The sequence below is a fragment of the Rana temporaria genome, chromosome 5 (assembly GCF_905171775.1).
Source record: "Rana temporaria chromosome 5, aRanTem1.1, whole genome shotgun sequence".
In the NCBI taxonomy this organism is placed as follows: Eukaryota; Metazoa; Chordata; class Amphibia; order Anura; family Ranidae; genus Rana; species Rana temporaria.
The window spans coordinates 178,928,124-178,945,413 of record NC_053493.1 but is presented as its reverse complement, the minus strand read 5'-3'; positions in this window follow the sequence as shown (position 1 = coordinate 178,945,413).

Below are 17,290 nucleotides of genomic sequence, written 5' to 3'. Positions count from 1 at the left end.
CACTTCCGGTTCGCGGGGGGTGCACTTTCGGTTCGCGGGGGGTGCACTTCCGGTTCGCGGGGGGTGCACTTCCGGTTCGCGGGCACTGGATGGGAGCTGGCCACATCCCCCTTCCCTGAAAAGGGGTTGGTTCCCACTGGGGAATGTGGCCTCAGCTGCTCCTCCCCCAGCAGCCGGCGCCATCTTGGTCACACTACACACCAGCTGTTTGCCTGAAGCTGACTTTGTTATTATACCTCCACCATGTACCTGCCCCTCTCCCGGTGACATAGCAGCTGCAGGAGCAGTCCCTGACACTTTCACTGCCAGATCATCCCGCTCTACTGCACGCTGAGGGGTCATGGAGGCCGGCACATGGTGGGCCCCAGCTGTGGCAGCGTGACCATCCTGAGGGAGCCTGGGCATGCTGACCCGAAGACACCGGGGGGGTACCTCCGGCGGCGCCTGGGCCCTGCGGCCTCCTGGATCACTGGGCTCCCCTGTCATAGCCAACCCCCCAGCCCCTTTTTTCACGGACCGAGGGATCGGCTCTCGGGAGCCCTCCCCAGGTTTTATGGCCTTACTGGGCCCTGCACCACCAGAGCTTCCACCCCCCCCACTACACCCAGGCTCTCCTGACTTCCCCGGCTGCTTGGAGGGTTGGGACCCCGACCGCCCGCTGCTCCTCCTTGCCGTCTGACTTCCTGATTGGCTGGCCTGCTGGAGGGTCTTCCGGAGCTCCTCAAGAAAGCTCACCTCTCCAGCCCCACGTTCAAAAAAGCCTCCCAGGTAACCCCAGATTTCATTAACCTCAAGCTTGAGGGTATTGATGGCCCCCCTATACTCCGACCTCTTACTACTAGAGCACCTGTCCCTCTTGTCCCTCAGGCCTGCGAGAGCTGTCATTTTTTCCACGCAGGCCTGGGCTATCCTAACCAGCAGGGACTTGATCTTATCACACCTCTTCCTGGCTTTGGCCTCAGTCTCACCTGGTAGTGTGGTAGTCCAGTCTAAGAGACCCTGCTGGGTGCCCAGGAAGAGGCGGTCATCCCTGCTGATCTTCGTCTGGCTGGAGGAGGGCAGGTGCTGCTGGTTACTCCGGAGGCCGGATGCAGGTCCTTCTCCTGGGCTGAGGGAGGCCATCCCTCCCCTCTTCCGGGGCCAGGGGCTGGGGGCTGGGGCTGGGGCTGGAGGCTGGTCCTAGGTGGCTGGATCCTCTGGAACACAGGAGCTCTGGAAGACAGGTCTTCTCTCTACTCCAGCAGGAAGTGGAATGACCAAACTGGGAGGAGCTGGAAGCTTTTGGGTCTGGAGTTCCCCTTCATGAACAGCGATCTGTCATTTCCCCATGTCAGTCCCACCCCCTTTAAGTTAGAACACACCCAGGGAACATATTTAACCCCTCCCTCGCCCCTAGTGTTATTCCCTTCCCTGCCAGTGGCATTTTTATAGTAAGCAATGCATTTTTATTGCACTGATCACTATAAAAATGCCAATGGTCCCAAAAAAGTGTCCGATGTGTCCGCCATAATGTCACAGTACCTATAAAAATCGCTGATCGCCGCCATTACTAGTAAAAAAAAAATATTAATAAAAATGCCATAAAAATAACCCCTATTTTGTAGACGCTATAACTTTTGCGCAAACCAATCAATAAATGCTTTTTGCGATTTTGGAACCAAAAAGATGTAGAAGAATATGTATCGGCCTAAACTGAGGAAAAAAACGTTTTTTTTATATATATTTTTGGTGATATTTATTATAGCAAAAAGTCAAAAATATTCTTTATTTATAAAAATTGTCGCTCTATTTTTGTTTATAGCTCCAAAAAAACGCAGAGGTGATCAAATACCACCAAAAGAAAGCTCTCTTTGTGGGAAAAAAAAGGTTGCCAATTTTGTTTGGGAGCCACGTCGCACGGCCGCGCAATTGTCAGTTAAAGTGACGCAGTGCCGAATCGCAAAAACTGGCCCGGTCATTTTCCAGCAATATGGTCCGGGGCTCAAGTGGTTAAAAAATAATAAAACAGCAAAGTTAGCCCAATTTGTTGTGATAATGTGAAAGATGATGTTACATCGAGTAAATAGAAACCTAACTTGTCACGCTTTAATATTGCACACACTCATGGAAATGGCTTTAAAATCTCCATAGGCGACCCTTTTTTCCTGGTGCCTATCCATGGCAGCATACCTGTGACAAGCTCCGCCTTGGCTCCTCCCTCAGGATTAGTGAATATTATAAAAGAGACGGTGAACACCACCCCCACATTCTCCTTTTTTTCCTCAAACCTCATGGCAGTGAATTTGGTAGCAAGCGTCCTTACCTTCTGCATTCGGCAGCGTCCATCCGGGTTCAAGCCTCTCCCGGATGCGGTCCCTTCTCTTGGGCAGCTAAACGCGCTTATAAGGTTGGGAGTCCCTTCTGTAGGTTCTTTTGGGACTAGCAGTTTTAGCCCTTAACTTTGAGCGCTATCTGTATCGTTTCTATCAGGCATTAGCTCTCTATGGCTCAGAGGCAGCAGCTATCCCTGCATCTTTTCTCATCTCTCTATCTTTCTCCCTTGAGGCACTCAAGCTTGCATTTCTCTCGTCCTCTACCTCTCCCTTCTTGGGGCTCCCCTTTCCACTGACGGTTGCCTGGTCCCTCTGCACTCGCTGTGTGCCCCTTTCCCTGGACTTCTCCCCCCCCTAGGGAGCGCGCGCGCCATCCCTGTCTGTTTTTCTTTACTCACGGCGTCCTCCGCCGCGTTCTGCGCATGCGCCGGCGGCCGGGACCTCCGGGTCCTAGGGCGGCCGGTTCGCGCATGCGCGATGGGCTCGGAAGCCGCGGAGGCCATCTTGGATAAGGGAAAACGGCGTTCTCTTGCCAGTAGCTCCCTGAGCTCAGGGCAGAGGCGTTGCCTGAACAGGTGGATCCTATTTAACTCCCCGACAGCCTCAGAAGGGCTCTGAAGCTGTCGGGAGAGGTCCATCCACCTAGAGCTCCTATGACAGATACATGTTGTTTCAGGTATTTAAAAAAAAAAAAAGAAAGAAAGGATTTAAAAAAAAAATTAAAAAAAAGGGCAAAAGAAAGGGGGAAAAATTGTTTTTTTGGGGGTCGGGGGTTCCAAAAAAAAAAAAAAAAATCCCAGGGCTTAATTTTTATAGGGGACCAATGGCACCCCCTGAGTTGGGTTAGGACTGAGATGTTAACCCTTCTCTTTTCTCCCTGATCTTTTCATTAGCTGCTGCCTCCGTTAAGCCGCCTAAAATGAGCCATTCCCCGCCCATACAAGAGCCTACTCCACACCTAAGGTAAGGACCTACATCCAGGTAGGTCTATGTGTTTTTTTAAAAAAAAAAGAGTGCACTGAGGCTGGTAACTTTATGTATTGCAGCCCTGTATGCCAGAAGACGTCTAAGAAGACCTCCAGGTGACATGAAGACTCCGATTCTAGCCTCAGCAGAGGCAGGTCCCCCAGGCGTGACGACCATGGGAATGGCAAATAGGCTTCAGCCAAAAAGCGTTGTAACGGCTACCCACTGGTAGTGAGGGGTATCGGCCGTTGGAGACGTCCTTTTCCCTGGCAAGCTGCGATATGCAGGTACCGCCGGTATATCCCATCGAACGCCCTTCCAAGAAACGAGACGTGCTACGTTTGAAGGGTCAAGTAGACTGACTTTATTTGGCATATTTCACCTGCTTATATCTGGTTACAACTGTTACAAGAACAATGACAGTTTCCGCCCTCCCCTTTTCCCAGTAGGGGGCTTCAACACAGACCCCCTGAAACAATGACATCTCCTTGAATTAATCACTTGGCCAGTTTCTAGACTCTTCGGCACCTCACCCCACTTAACATTTCCTGGCCAGGCACATAGAATTCAATTAACCTTTAAAACAATTATCACTCACACATAATCCCCATCAGCATACACCTCACAGGGGGGCTGTTTACCTGCACACAAAAGAGGGTTCATTAGCATTCCAGCAATGAAAGAGACTTGTCCAGTTAACCCTTTGAGCTCAGAATACAATGTGGTACCTTCACTTGTGACAAGCCATGCATGCCTGTGTCCGTTACACTACTCCCCCTTTGTGGAACACTCCGGCAGACCCGGATTGATCCTTTTCGGATCAACTTGGGGATGTCCGGTCTGCTGTTAGGGTAAAAGTTCCGTTTGCCTGGACAGTCCGTCGGCCTTCCCATTGGCTTACCATGTCGGTAGCTGATGGTGACGGTGAAGAATAGAATTCAATTCTGGAACAGTCACTTGCTTTGCTCTCTCAATGGCTCCCAAATCCTGTTGCTGATGCTCTTGGGACAGATACGGCACCACCTGGATGCAAATCCCATTTAATCTTTTGACAATTTCCGCCTGTTTGTGCATTTCAATGTTCAAGCCACGGGACATCTCATAATACGTGACATAGTGTCGTTGCATCTCTGATTTCTCACTGGCCAACTTGTCACATTCCCATTTTAGACTGTGATATTGTGCCGGATCTACAGTACATGTCGGGGAAGGTAGTCTTACCCGGTTCTCAGCAGCAAGCGGGTTGATTCCAGCAACGCGGGTGGTCACGGGACAAGCAGCAGCAGGTGTAGGTAAATAAGCCGAAGTCAGAGGGCCAATGTCGTTGCCCAGCACCACCTCGGCAGGTAGGTTGTCCATGATACCAACTGTGGTCTTTCCTGACCCGGCTCCCCAGTCTAAGTGCACCCGGGTGGTGGGTACGTGAAATACAGCACCCCCTGCGACCCGGACGGCAACTGTGCGAGTGGACACGTTCTCTGGCTTTACCAGATGTTTTTGAATCAGAGTGATAGTAGTCCCGGAATCTCTTAAGCCTTGTGCTACTTGTCCATTCACTCGTACCTCCTGACGGTGATGCTGACGGTTATCCGGAGAGGCCGCTTGTATTGGGTCTGCCTCATACCAAATTCCCAGACATTCCTCAGGGCCCCCCTCGGTCTCCAGGCAGTGGGCCGCAGAGGGACGTGATGGAGTGACCTCTGTGTTAGGTTCTGTGCGTCTCCAATTGTTATTTGTAGCTCTCAAAGGGCAATAACGAGCAATATGTCCCGTGTCGCTGCAGTGATGGCACGTCACCCTAGGCGAATCCCGGGGGTAGTTGCTAGGCCCCTGAGGACGTGGTGGGACTGGAGCCCGAAACTCTGGGCGTGGGGTGACGGTTGGAGTACGCGGTTCTACCTTATGAGCCAGCCGTGTAGTACCCTGGCTTACTTTCCTTGTTTCCGCGTACTCATCTGCTAGCCGAGCCGCCTCGTTTAAGTTAGCGGGCCGGCGATCTCGTACCCAGTCTTGTATGTCTGCGGCCAGGTCTTGGAAGAAATGTTCCATTAGGAACAGCTGCAATACTTCCTCCCCGGTGTTGGCCTTGCACCCTTGGACCCAAAGCGATGCCACCCTTTGTAACTGGTTGGCCCATTCCATGTGGGAGTCCACAGCCATCTTCTTGGACTCCCGGAAGCGCCGGCGGTAGGCTTCTGGCGTTACGGCATATCGGGTTAGCAGCGCCTTTTTAACTTGCTGGTATTGTAAAATATCCTCTGGAGTGAGAGCCCGAAAGGCTTCATTGGCTTTGCCCGACAATTTCCCCGACAAAATAGTGACCCATTGGTCTGGTGGGACCTGGTGTAGTGAGCACTGCCTCTCAAAGTCCGCCAAATATCCATCGATTTCCTCCTCACTTTCTACAAAAGCTTTGAATGCAGTGAACGGTATTTTCTTTCCTGTAGCAGCAGGTGGGGGGGTAGGAACTGCAGGTGTAATGGGCTGTCTCGCTCTTACCAGTTCCAGTTCTTGTCCCCTCTTCGTTTGTATTTCTTCCCTTGCTTCCCGGAACAGCTGGTTGATTAGTTCCACGGACGTTTCTGGATACAAGGATAATCTCCGCTGTACAATCCCAGTAATTACATCTTCTTTGCTGACCGGTGCAAGGGGCTCCGTTCCTTCCATGGATCCATCCATTTCGTCCAGCTCCAGCAGGTCAGCTATCAGCTCCCTCCGTGGTCTGTTGCTGGCGCTCCTACCACGAATCTCCAATAGATCTTTCAGTGTGGATCTTTTCAGCCTGGCGTACTGCGACTCCATTCAGCACTTGCTCTTTGGATAAAAGGACCATCCCACTGCTACCAACCAATGTAACGGCTACCCACTGGTAGTGAGGGGTATCGGCCGTTGGAGACGTCCTTTTCCCTGGCAAGCTGCGATATGCAGGTACCGCCGGTATATCCCATCGAACGCCCTTCCAAGAAACGAGACGTGCTACGTTTGAAGGGTCAAGTAGACTGACTTTATTTGGCATATTTCACCTGCTTATATCTGGTTACAACTGTTACAAGAACAATGACAGTTTCCGCCCTCCCCTTTTCCCAGTAGGGGGCTTCAACACAGACCCCCTGAAACAATGACATCTCCTTGAATTAATCACTTGGCCAGTTTCTAGACTCTTCGGCACCTCACCCCACTTAACATTTCCTGGCCAGGCACATAGAATTCAATTAACCTTTAAAACAATTATCACTCACACATAATCCCCATCAGCATACACCTCACAGGGGGGCTGTTTACCTGCACACAAAAGAGGGTTCATTAGCATTCCAGCAATGAAAGAGACTTGTCCAGTTAACCCTTTGAGCTCAGAATACAATGTGGTACCTTCACTTGTGACAAGCCATGCATGCCTGTGTCCGTTACAAGCGTCATCACTCACGCTCCCCAAGACAGAGGTCGCCAAAATGCCAGGCCTTCCACATAAGCGGCTTTGCCGAGTCTGCCTGAAGGACTATGCAACGGACAGAGAGTCCGAAAGCAGACAAGTGGCGGACCTCCTTAAGCAGGCGATAAAAGATTCATTTGCGGAATTAGTAGCCACAATGCCGCCACAGCAGCCGGCGTCTCCTCCTCAGGACCATCCGGCTGAAGAGGCCTCCTCCGGGCCCTCCACAAGTGGAATTTCGCGCCCAGCGCCTGCTTCCTCCTCTAAACCGCAAGAAGAGAATGACGTCTCAGGTGACTCCTCTGACGACATGGAAGCATCTGGCTTTGCCTTTGCCATGGTCCAACCCTACGTGCAAGCCGTAAAGCAAGCAATCGGCTGGGATGAGCCCGAGACAGAGATCAAAAAGTCTAAAGCCTTTTTTCCCTATCTCAAGCGTCAGATTTCCTTTTTTCCTCTCATGGATGAAATTAAAGGCGTGATTGAGGAAGAGTGGAAGAGAACGGAGAAAAGATTTTCCCTCAATTGCCTGGGGAAACTATACCCCCTCTCAGAGGCCGACTCCGCAATGCTTGAAGGCCCACCAACAGTTGATGCAGCAGTGGTAAGATTAGCAAAGAACGTTACACTACCGATGGAGGACTCGACTTCATTCAAAGATCCTCTCGATAGAAGAATGGACCTGGATTTAAAGAAAGCTTACCAGATGGCGGGCAATGCCTGTAAACCTGAAATAGCCCTGACATCAGTATCCAACGCGCTACGGGTGTGGACGGATAACATAGAGGCGGCAATCCAGCAGGAGGTGCCGAAGGAGGACATTATTAAAGCCTTAGATGAACTTAAACTTTCAGCAGACTTTATTGGAGAAGCTGCCATCGATTCAATTAGATGCTCCGCAAGATCCATGCTCCACACAGTATTGGCCACGCGGGCCCTGTGGCTGAAGCCTTGGTCAGCAGATGTTGCGTCGAAACAGAATTGGTGCAAGATACCATTTGATGGGAAAGCCCTCTTTGGGGAGAAATTAAACAAAGCCATCTCTCGCGTCACTGGTGGGAAATCGGGCCTGTTACCCCAAGACAGACGGCCCAGGCGCTCCAGGTCTTTTGCGCCTAGATTCCAGTACTCCAAGAATAAGGACTATCGTCAACCCAGGCAGGGAAAAGGCTTCAGACAAAACTGGAGAAGCACCCAGTCCACCTTCCTGAAAAACCGCAGACAGGCAACAGCCTCTACTCCACAGGATCCCGCTAAGTCTTTTTGACGCCAAGCCGTCCCAAGCAGTCCCTGTGGGAGCCAGACTTCAACTCTTCTCAAAGATCTGGGAGCAAGAGTGCAAGGATCCGTGGGTAGTTTCCACGATCAAATACGGTAATTTTTGGACGTTTTTAGACAAACCCTCCAAAGATTTCTTCTCTCCGACGGAGATGTCAAAATCTCCTCAAAAAGCAGAGGCGCTGCAACAGTATCTTCTCTCCTTGCAGGATCAGCAGGCGGTGGTTCCCGTACCTCCATCAGAAACGTTTTCAGGTTTTTATCCCACCCTGTTTCTGGTCCCCAAAAAAACGGGGGGTTGGAGACCAGTCATAGACTTGAAAAGGCTAAATCGCTACATCTTCCTAGAAAAATTCAAGATGGAATCATTACAAACGATCATTCGGGTAGTCCAACCCGGGGACTGGATGCTGTCCGTAGACTTGCAGGATGCCTACCTGCATTTACCTATATTCCCATCTTTCCAGAAGTATCTGAGGTTCGCAGTAGGCCAAGTACATCTTCAATTTCGCAGTCTCCCCTTCGGCCTCTGCACATCTCCAAGAGTCTTCACGAAGACCCTGATTGCCTTCATAGCCCCTTTAAGGGAACAGGGGCTCCGAGTATACCACTATTTAGACGATCTTCTTCTCCTAGCGAAAGATCCAGCCCAGCTACTGGAACACAGAGAAGTTCTCCTGACAGCACTGGTGAAATTTGGATGGAAGGTAAACCAGGAGAAGAGTCATCTTTCTCCAACCCAGGAAATGATTTATCTGGGAGCACTTTTCAACACAGAGAAGGGTACAGTGTCCCTTCCACTCCAGAAGGTGAAGTCAATCATCCGACAGATGAAGAACGTGAGTTCCAGACCATATCTGACTGCCTCGAACTGCCTGAGCCTGATAGGCAGGATGTCATCATGCATCCCGATGGTCCCTTGGGCCCATTGGCATCTGAGATATTTTCAACTGGAGTTCTTGAGGCAGTGGAACAAACGATTTCTAGCTCAACCCATATGCTTGACGACCCTGATGCTCAGAAGCCTCCATTGGTGGATGAAGAAACAAACTCTGATGAAGTCACGTGCGTTAGGGCATGTCAACTGGACCATAATTACCACCAGCGCCAGCTTAGCAGGCTGGGGCGCACACTGCAACCAAATTTCAGTACAAGGCAGATGGTATTTTCAGGCGACAGGCCTGGTATCCAATATCCTGGAAATCCGGGCAGTCTACCGTGCATTTCTAGCCCTAGAATTCAAGATCTCAGGGAAACCAGTGCTCCTACGGATGGACAACAGGGCCGCTGTATCTTACATACATCGACAAGGAGGGACGCACAGCAGACCCTTGCTGAGGGAAGTGGAACCTATAATCCTGTGGGCAGAGAAAAATCTAGAGGACTTAAGGGCAGTTTACCTGCCAGGACGTCTCAACGTACAAGCCGACCTCCTATCTCGCCGGTTCGTAGACGCCAACGAGTGGTCTCTTCACCCCAACACCTTCAATTGGATAACGGACCACTGGGGGCTCCCCGAACTGGACCTATTCGCATCCGCAAGCAATTCCAAGCTTCCCAGGTTCATCTCAAGGCTACCGCATCCCCAAGCGGAAGCAGTGGACGCTCTCACAGCCCCCTGGACATGCGATCTGGCCTATGCATTCCCGCCACGGCCTCTGATCCCAAAACTCCTGGCGAGGGTTATGATCGAATCCACAATAGTAATAGCAGTTCTGCCATACTGGCCGAGACGTCCCTGGTTTCCTACGGCAATGTTCCTGAGTACGCAACCCCCAGTCAAGATTCCGCTGATACCCTTCCTCCTGTCACAGGGGTGTCACACCCATCCAGATCCAGGCAGGCTGAACCTTCACATCTGGCGGCTGAAAGGCAAAAGTTTGAATCTCTAGGTTGCTCCAGCGAAGTTATTGCTACCCTCCTAAGGGCTAGAAAGCCATCCACAAACAGTATATACGGGAAAGTGTGGAACAAGTTCAGGTTCGTCATGTCTGACAAAAACTGCGATCCGGAGTTTCCATCATCTTCTCAAATTCTTGATTTTTTGCAGGCAGGCCTAAGCAAGGGTCTTGCCCTGAGTACATTAAAGGTACAAGTAGCAGCAATTTCATCGGCAACCAGGAAGAGGTGGGCCGAGGATCCACTAATAGTCCAATTCTTCAAGGCCGTCAGAAGAATCCGGCCGCCAACTAAGCAGTCTTTTCCCACCTGGGATCTCGCTATCATCCTAGAATCCCTAGTCAATCTGCCTTTTGCCCCTTCGGGCTCAGCATCACTGTGGAATCTAACCTTGAAGCTTACATTCTTGATATCCATAACATCGGGCAGACGGGTTTCAGAGCTCCAAGCTCTAGGAGCAGACGACAATCACATCGTGTTCTACCCCGACAGGGTGGAACTCAGGACAGTTCGTGGGTTCATCCCCAAAGTTGCATCATCCTTATCCATGTCGGAACCCTGGGCACTCCCAACATTCCTAGAGCAGGACTCAGGCTCTTTTCACGAGCTAGACATTGCTTCCATGCTGAAGCATTATCTCCAGGCCACAGCGTCTTTCAGAAACTCTTCCAAGTTGCTCATAATCCCCTGGGGGAAAAGAAAAGGTGAGGAGGCGTCAGCGAGAACAATCTCTTCATGGATTGTGAAGCTAATTCATAAGGCGTACAGGGCAAGAGGTCTGGATCCTCCTTTGATGGTTAAGGCGCACTCCACGAGGGCAGTCTCTGCCTCTTGGGCAGCAAGAGCAAACGTGTCGATCGAGACTATCTGTAGGGCAGTGACCTGGTCGTCCCAACACACGTTTATGAAACATTACCGGGTGGACCCAGGAGCTCTCTCTTCGGTAGAGTTTGGCAGACAGGCGATCAAGTCAGCCGTCGCCTCCTCTATTTGTTAACCTTTGTTAATGATTTCCTTGTAATAAAACTTCTAAGCAGCATCCCACCCGTTTCAGCTAGTTATTTGTCACAGGTATGCTGCCATGGAGGCACCAGGAAAACGGAAAATTGTATCATACTTACCATCAATTTTCCTTTCCTGGTGTCTATTCATGGCAGCATACGCTCCCACCCTCGGTTTTCTATATTACGGAGAATGTGGGGGTGGTGTTCACCATCTCTTTTTCATAATATTCACTAATCCTGAGGGAGGAGACAAGGCGGAGCTTGTCACAGGTATGCTGCCATGGATAGGCACCAGGAAAGGAAAATTACTGGTAAGTATGATACAATTTTCCGTTTTTTTTTTACAGGTTACCAGTTTAGAGTTACAGAGGAGGTCTAGTGCTAAAAGTATTGCTCTTGCTCTAACGCACGCATCAATACCGCACATGTGTGGTTTGAACGGTGTTTATATATGTGGGCGGGATTTACATGCATGTTTTTTTCTTCTGAGTGCGAGCTACTAGGGACAGGGGCCTTTTAATTATTATTATTTCTTTTTTTACGTAATAATTCAATAAGACCTCCCCTTCAGGCTGGAAAGCAGGAGTTCAGTGGGGAAAAAACACAGATCTCATCCTTTCAGCCGCGATTGCAGCTTTGCTTATGTTTCTGCATGTCTGCTGATCTGAGCATGCTCACGGACTTAGAAATTTTGATGTTGCTTTTTGTGGCTGAAAATCACTTGGATGTCTCTCAGCATGCACCCAATGAGGAGAGAGACTGAACTTTCTCCATGTGTTTTCAATAGCTAGATTAGCACACGTTATATAAAGTGTGTTTATAGCAGTTGTCAGCTGCCCTGAAAGAGGGCAGGTTGTGTGTGGGGGGACGGCTGGCAAGAATGTCTTTGCTAAACAGATATGTTTTTGAGCAAGGTTTTTTTTTGGCAATGTATGTTTTTTTTAATGATGTTCACTTTGATTTATTTGTCTATGGTGCCTTATTTTGCTAAAGTTTTCTCAAGATGTTTTGACTAATGTTCCAATCCTGTCTGTAGGTTCATCCTGTTATTTCCAAAGCATAAACCATATGATGTTTACTGTCTCAAATGTATATTTGTAGTTTTTATATTTATGTTTGTTTGTGTTTTTATGTTTAATTTTTTTGCTTTCCTTGTTTTCTTGACCAATAAAATTACTTTCAAATTTTTAAGTTTGTTTGTTACTTTTTCATGCTACAGATTTTGACAGCTGCAGCTGCAATAGTTTTGGCCTAAACAATCAGGTGTGATTTGTCTGTAAGCTTCCTGGTGTGTACGCATGAAATGTTTGCTTCCATGTTTATTCACCAGGAAACGAAAGACAGAGCGGTAAGTAATTCCTTCTTACTGCAGTGGTCCCCGACAGGACATGTTTTGTGGATTTATCTTATCAAGAATTGCTGTCCAGACTGTCTTTTAAAGCACATGTGCAAGATGAAGGAAAACCTGCAAACATGGCCTGTGGGGGGGTGTGTTGGCGGACAGGCTTGAAGTGCTGCAGCACTGTGCTTAAATCTAGCGCAAGGCAATTCTATTCGAATTGTGGGTGTTTGAGGGAAGTCAAGTGAGTGTTAGAACCCCTGCTTGTGTGTTTTTTGGGTTGAGCTTTGTGTCCCTTTTCTTAAAATTGGCTTCACTTCCTGTCACACAGCTGAACAGGAAGTGAGGTTAAAACCCTACCAGTGTCTTTTCTTGGGGACACAGGTCAATCTAACTAGTGTCCCCATTAAGCAAATTGCACTCTAGCACTGCTGTGTACACCCCAAATGATTATTTAGTTTGGGGTTTAGTAAAGGCAAAGCCACTCTGCAGTACAAGCGTAGTCGCTGAAAATCAGAGAGGAAGCACTGATGGTTTTAACATCCAATCCTGTAGAAGCAACGTTTTTTGTTTTCTTCCTTGCTTGTCCACTTGTAGTGCAAAGTGGATTTGCCTTTAGTAAAATGGACCCCAAAGTCCAAGTTCCCTAATAATTTGGGGTGTACACAGCAAAATGCTAGAGTGCAATTTACATAATGGGAAACTATTTAGATTGATCTGTGTCCCCCAATAAAAGATATTAGTAAGGATTTACCCTCACTTCCTGTTTGGCTATGTGACAGGAAGTGAATGAATTTGAATTAGAAAGGGTGAAGACACCTCACAAATGTTGTCACTATCAGGGGTGCAGACATCCCCAAAAAATGAGCAGATGATACTTATTTGCAAATTAATAATTTTATATTTAACATTGGGTGATGTTTGTGGGGGGCCCTAACACACACATTCATACATATTAGCAACGCTGTATCCTGGCCTATTGGCATGGTTTTATTTTCTTAGTACTCTCAAAATTATCAGAAATTTGTGCTTAAAGTAGAACTATAATCAACAGTTTTTTTCTTTCATTTTGGAGGGAGGGAAGGTTATAGCCCTTGTCAGTTTATTTTGTACCATCCCTGTCCAATTGGGGAGATTTGCCTTCACTTCCTGCCCCATAGCCAAACAGGAAGTGAGAGAAAAACTATGCAAATTAAGGGAATCCAGTGCCCCCCTCCCCCCAGAACTAGTGTGCGCCCCCCCCCAGCCTGGAGGATAGATGTGGGGTCTTATTGACCCCGCCTCTCTCCATAAAGAGGACCTGTCACACACTAGTCCTGTTACAAGGGATGTTTACATTCCTTGTAATAGGAATAAAAGTGACCCAAAAAAAGGGACAAAAAAGTGCAAAAAGATAAATATTAGGTAAAAAAAAATATATATATATTAAAACGCCCCTGTCCCTAGTAGCTCGCACTCAGAAGCGAACATGCATGTAAGTACCGCCCACATATGTAAACATCATTCAAACCACACATGTGAGGTATTGACGCATGCTTTAGAGCGAGAGCAATAATTCTAGCCCTAGACCTCCTCTGTAACTCTCAACTGGTAACCTGTAAAAAAAAATCAAGCATCGCCTATGGATATTTTTAAGTCCTGAAGTTTGGCGCCATTCCATGAGTGTGTGCAATATTAAAGCGTGACAAGTTAGGTATCTATTTACTCGGTGTAACATCATCTTTCACATTATCCCTAAAAATTGGGCTAACTTTACTGTTTTGTTATTTTTTAATTCATGAAACCGTTTTTTTTTTTTGGGCCAAAAAAAAAAGGCATTAGAAAAATTATTGCGCAAATACCGTTGGAAATTAAATAAAAAATTACCGCCACTTTATTCCCTAGGGTGTCTGCTAAAATATATATATATATAATGTTTGGGGGTCCTGAGTAATTTCCCAGGAACAAAATATAATTTTTACATGAAGGAGAGAAGTGCCAGAATAGGCGCGGTATAAAAGTGGTTAAAGTGAAATAATAAAAGTGAAATATTCCTTTAAATTTCATACAGGGGGGAGGGGGGTATAACATGCCTGTGAAGCGCATGTTTCCCGTGCTTAGAACTGTCCCTGTACAAGATGTCATTTCTGAAGTGAAAAAAAGTAATTTAAAAGTACTCATGACTATAAAGAATACAGTCATTGCTCATTAAAACTAAAAAAAAAAAAAACCGTGGGGGTCCCCCCAAATTCAATTACCAGGCCCTTCAGGTCTGGTATGGATATTAAGGGGAACCCCACCATCCAAAAACAAAAAAAAATGACGTGGGGTCCCCCCAAATATCCATACCAGGCCCTTCAGGTCTGGTATGGATTTTAAGGGGAACTCCACCCCAAATTTACAAAAAAAAATGGCGTGGAGTCCCCCCAAAAATCCACACCAGACCCTTATCCGAGCACGTTAACCTGGCCGGCCGCAGAAAAGAGGGGGGACAGAGTGCGGCCCCCCTCTCCTGAAACGTACCAGGCCACATGCCCTCAACATGGGGAGGATGTCCCCATGTTGATGGGGACAAGGGCCTCATCCCCACAACCCCTTTAACAAAGGGGACCCCCAGATCCCGGCCCCCCTACCCTGTGTGAAATGGTAATGGCGTACATTGTACCTCTACAATTTCACCAAAAAAAGTGTCAAAAGTGTTAAAAATGACAGTAGCCGGTTTTTGACAATTCTTTTATTAATATCTTCTTTCTGCGGTTCTTCTTCTTTCATTCGGGTTTCTTCCTCCATCTTCCTCTGCTTTTTTTTTCAGGCGGGGTTCCCCTTAATATCCATTCCAGACCTGAAGGGCCTGGTAATTGAATTTGGGGGAACCCCTACGCATTTTTTGTATTTTTTTATGAATGAATCCTGTCAGAATTGCCGGGAGCCGACAATTTATTATAGCCGCGAGTGAATTTTAAATGCCTTTTTTTCCTTCAGAATGTCATTTTGTGCAGGGACAGTTAAGTGCGGGGAAAATGCGCTATTTCACATGCTTACTTTACACCCCCCCTAGGTAAGAAATTTAAAGCGGGAGTTCACCCATTTCTAAAATTTTTTTTTTTCTTCCCCTAGATTCCTGCTCGTTCGGTCTAGGGGAATCGGCTATTTGTATTAAAATAGGTGCAGTACTTACCCGTTTTCGAGCTGCATCTTCTTCCGTCGCTTCCGGGTATGGTCTTCGGGAGCGGGCGTTCCTTCTTGATTGACATTCTTCCGAGAGGCTTCCGACGGTCGCATCCATCGCGTCACTCGTAGCCGAAAGAAGCCGAACGTCGGTGCGGCTCTATACTGCGCCTGCGCACCGACGTTCGGCTTCTTTCGGAAAATCGTGACGCGATGGATGCGACCGTCGGAAGCCTCTCGGAAACCTGTCAATCAAGAAGGAACGCCCATTCCCGAAGCCCATACCCGGAAGCGACGGAGAGGATGCGTCTCGTAAACGGGTAAGTACTGCACATATTTTAAAATAAATTGCCGATTCCCCTAGTAAAAACGAGCAGGAATCTAAGGGGGAAAAGTGCCCTCTAAGGGTGAACCCCCGCTTTAAAGGAATATTTCACTTTTATTGTTTCACTTTAAGCATTATTAAATTCCATGCTCCCGAAAAAACGTCAGTTTTTAAAACTTTTTTTGCATTGATACATGTCCCCTGGGGCAGGACTCAGGTCCCCAAACACTTTTTAGGATAAAACTTGCATATTAGCCTTTAAAATTAACACTTTTGATTTCTCCCATAGACTTCCCGTAGGAGTTCGGCGGCGGCTTTACATATTACTTGCGCCGGCTGCTATGCTGGTTCATCCGCCTAATTAAGGCTTCACCCGGCGCACTAATTAAGCCATGAACCAGCACAGTGCAGTGAGAATAGTAAATCAGCCCCATAGTTTGGACTTGATGGACTTGTGTCTTTTTTCTACCTCACCTACTATGTAACTACTGTATTTGCCGGCGTAAAAGGCGACTGGGCGTAAAGGACGACTGGGCGTATAAGACGACCCCCTAATCTTCCAGCTAAAATTTTGGTTTTGGGATATACTATTCTAGATACTCTTATACAGCAGCGGTCAATATACTCCATTAGAGGAGTCTTTAATTAATTCACCATTAATTTGATAATTGTGTGTTGAGTCACGTCAGTTATCAACACACCATCTAATTAGTTAACCTCTGGGGCTGATTAACTATTCTCTGTGCACTGCGCTGGTTCATGCCTTAATTAGTACTCCGGGCGAAGCCTTAATTAGGCGCATGAACCAGCGTAGCAGCCGGGGCATTGCAAGTGCATATGTAAAGCCGCGCCAAACTCCCTATAGAAGTCTATGGGAGAAATCAAAAGTGTTCATTTTAAAGGCTAATATGCAAGTTTTGTCCTAAAAAGTGTTTGGGGACCTCAGTCCTGCCCCAGGGGACATGTATCAATGCTTTTTTTATTTTTTAAAACGGCCGTTTTTTTTTTTAAAGTGAAACAATAAAAGTGAAATATTCCTTTAAATTTCGTACCTGGGGGGGGGGAGGGGGTAGTCAGCATGTGAAATAGCGCATTTTTCCCGCACTTAGAACTGTCCCTGCACAAAATGACATTCTGAAGGAAAAAAAGTCATTTAAAATTCACACGCGGCAATAATGAATTGTCGGCTCTGACAATTCAGAGAGGATTTATTCATAAAACCAAATAAAAAATGTATGGGGGTCCCCCCAAATTTAATTACCAAAGTGAACTTTGGATCACTTTTCTTCCTATTACAAGGAATGTAAACATCCCTTGTAATAGGACTAGTGTGTGACAGGTCCTCTTTATGGAGAGAGGCGGGGTCAATAAGGCTGGAAAGCATGGTATTGAAAAAAAAAAAAAAAAGATCTCATGCTTTCAGCTGCAATCATGTTCGTTCAGCACAGTGGTGTAGTGTATAGCACTTTGACCTAGCAGCAAAAGGGTCGCTGGTTCGAATCCCGCCCGTGACACCATCTGCCTGGAGTTTGCATGCTCTCCCTGTGCTTGCGTGGGTTTCCTCCCACACTATAAAAACATGCTGCAAAT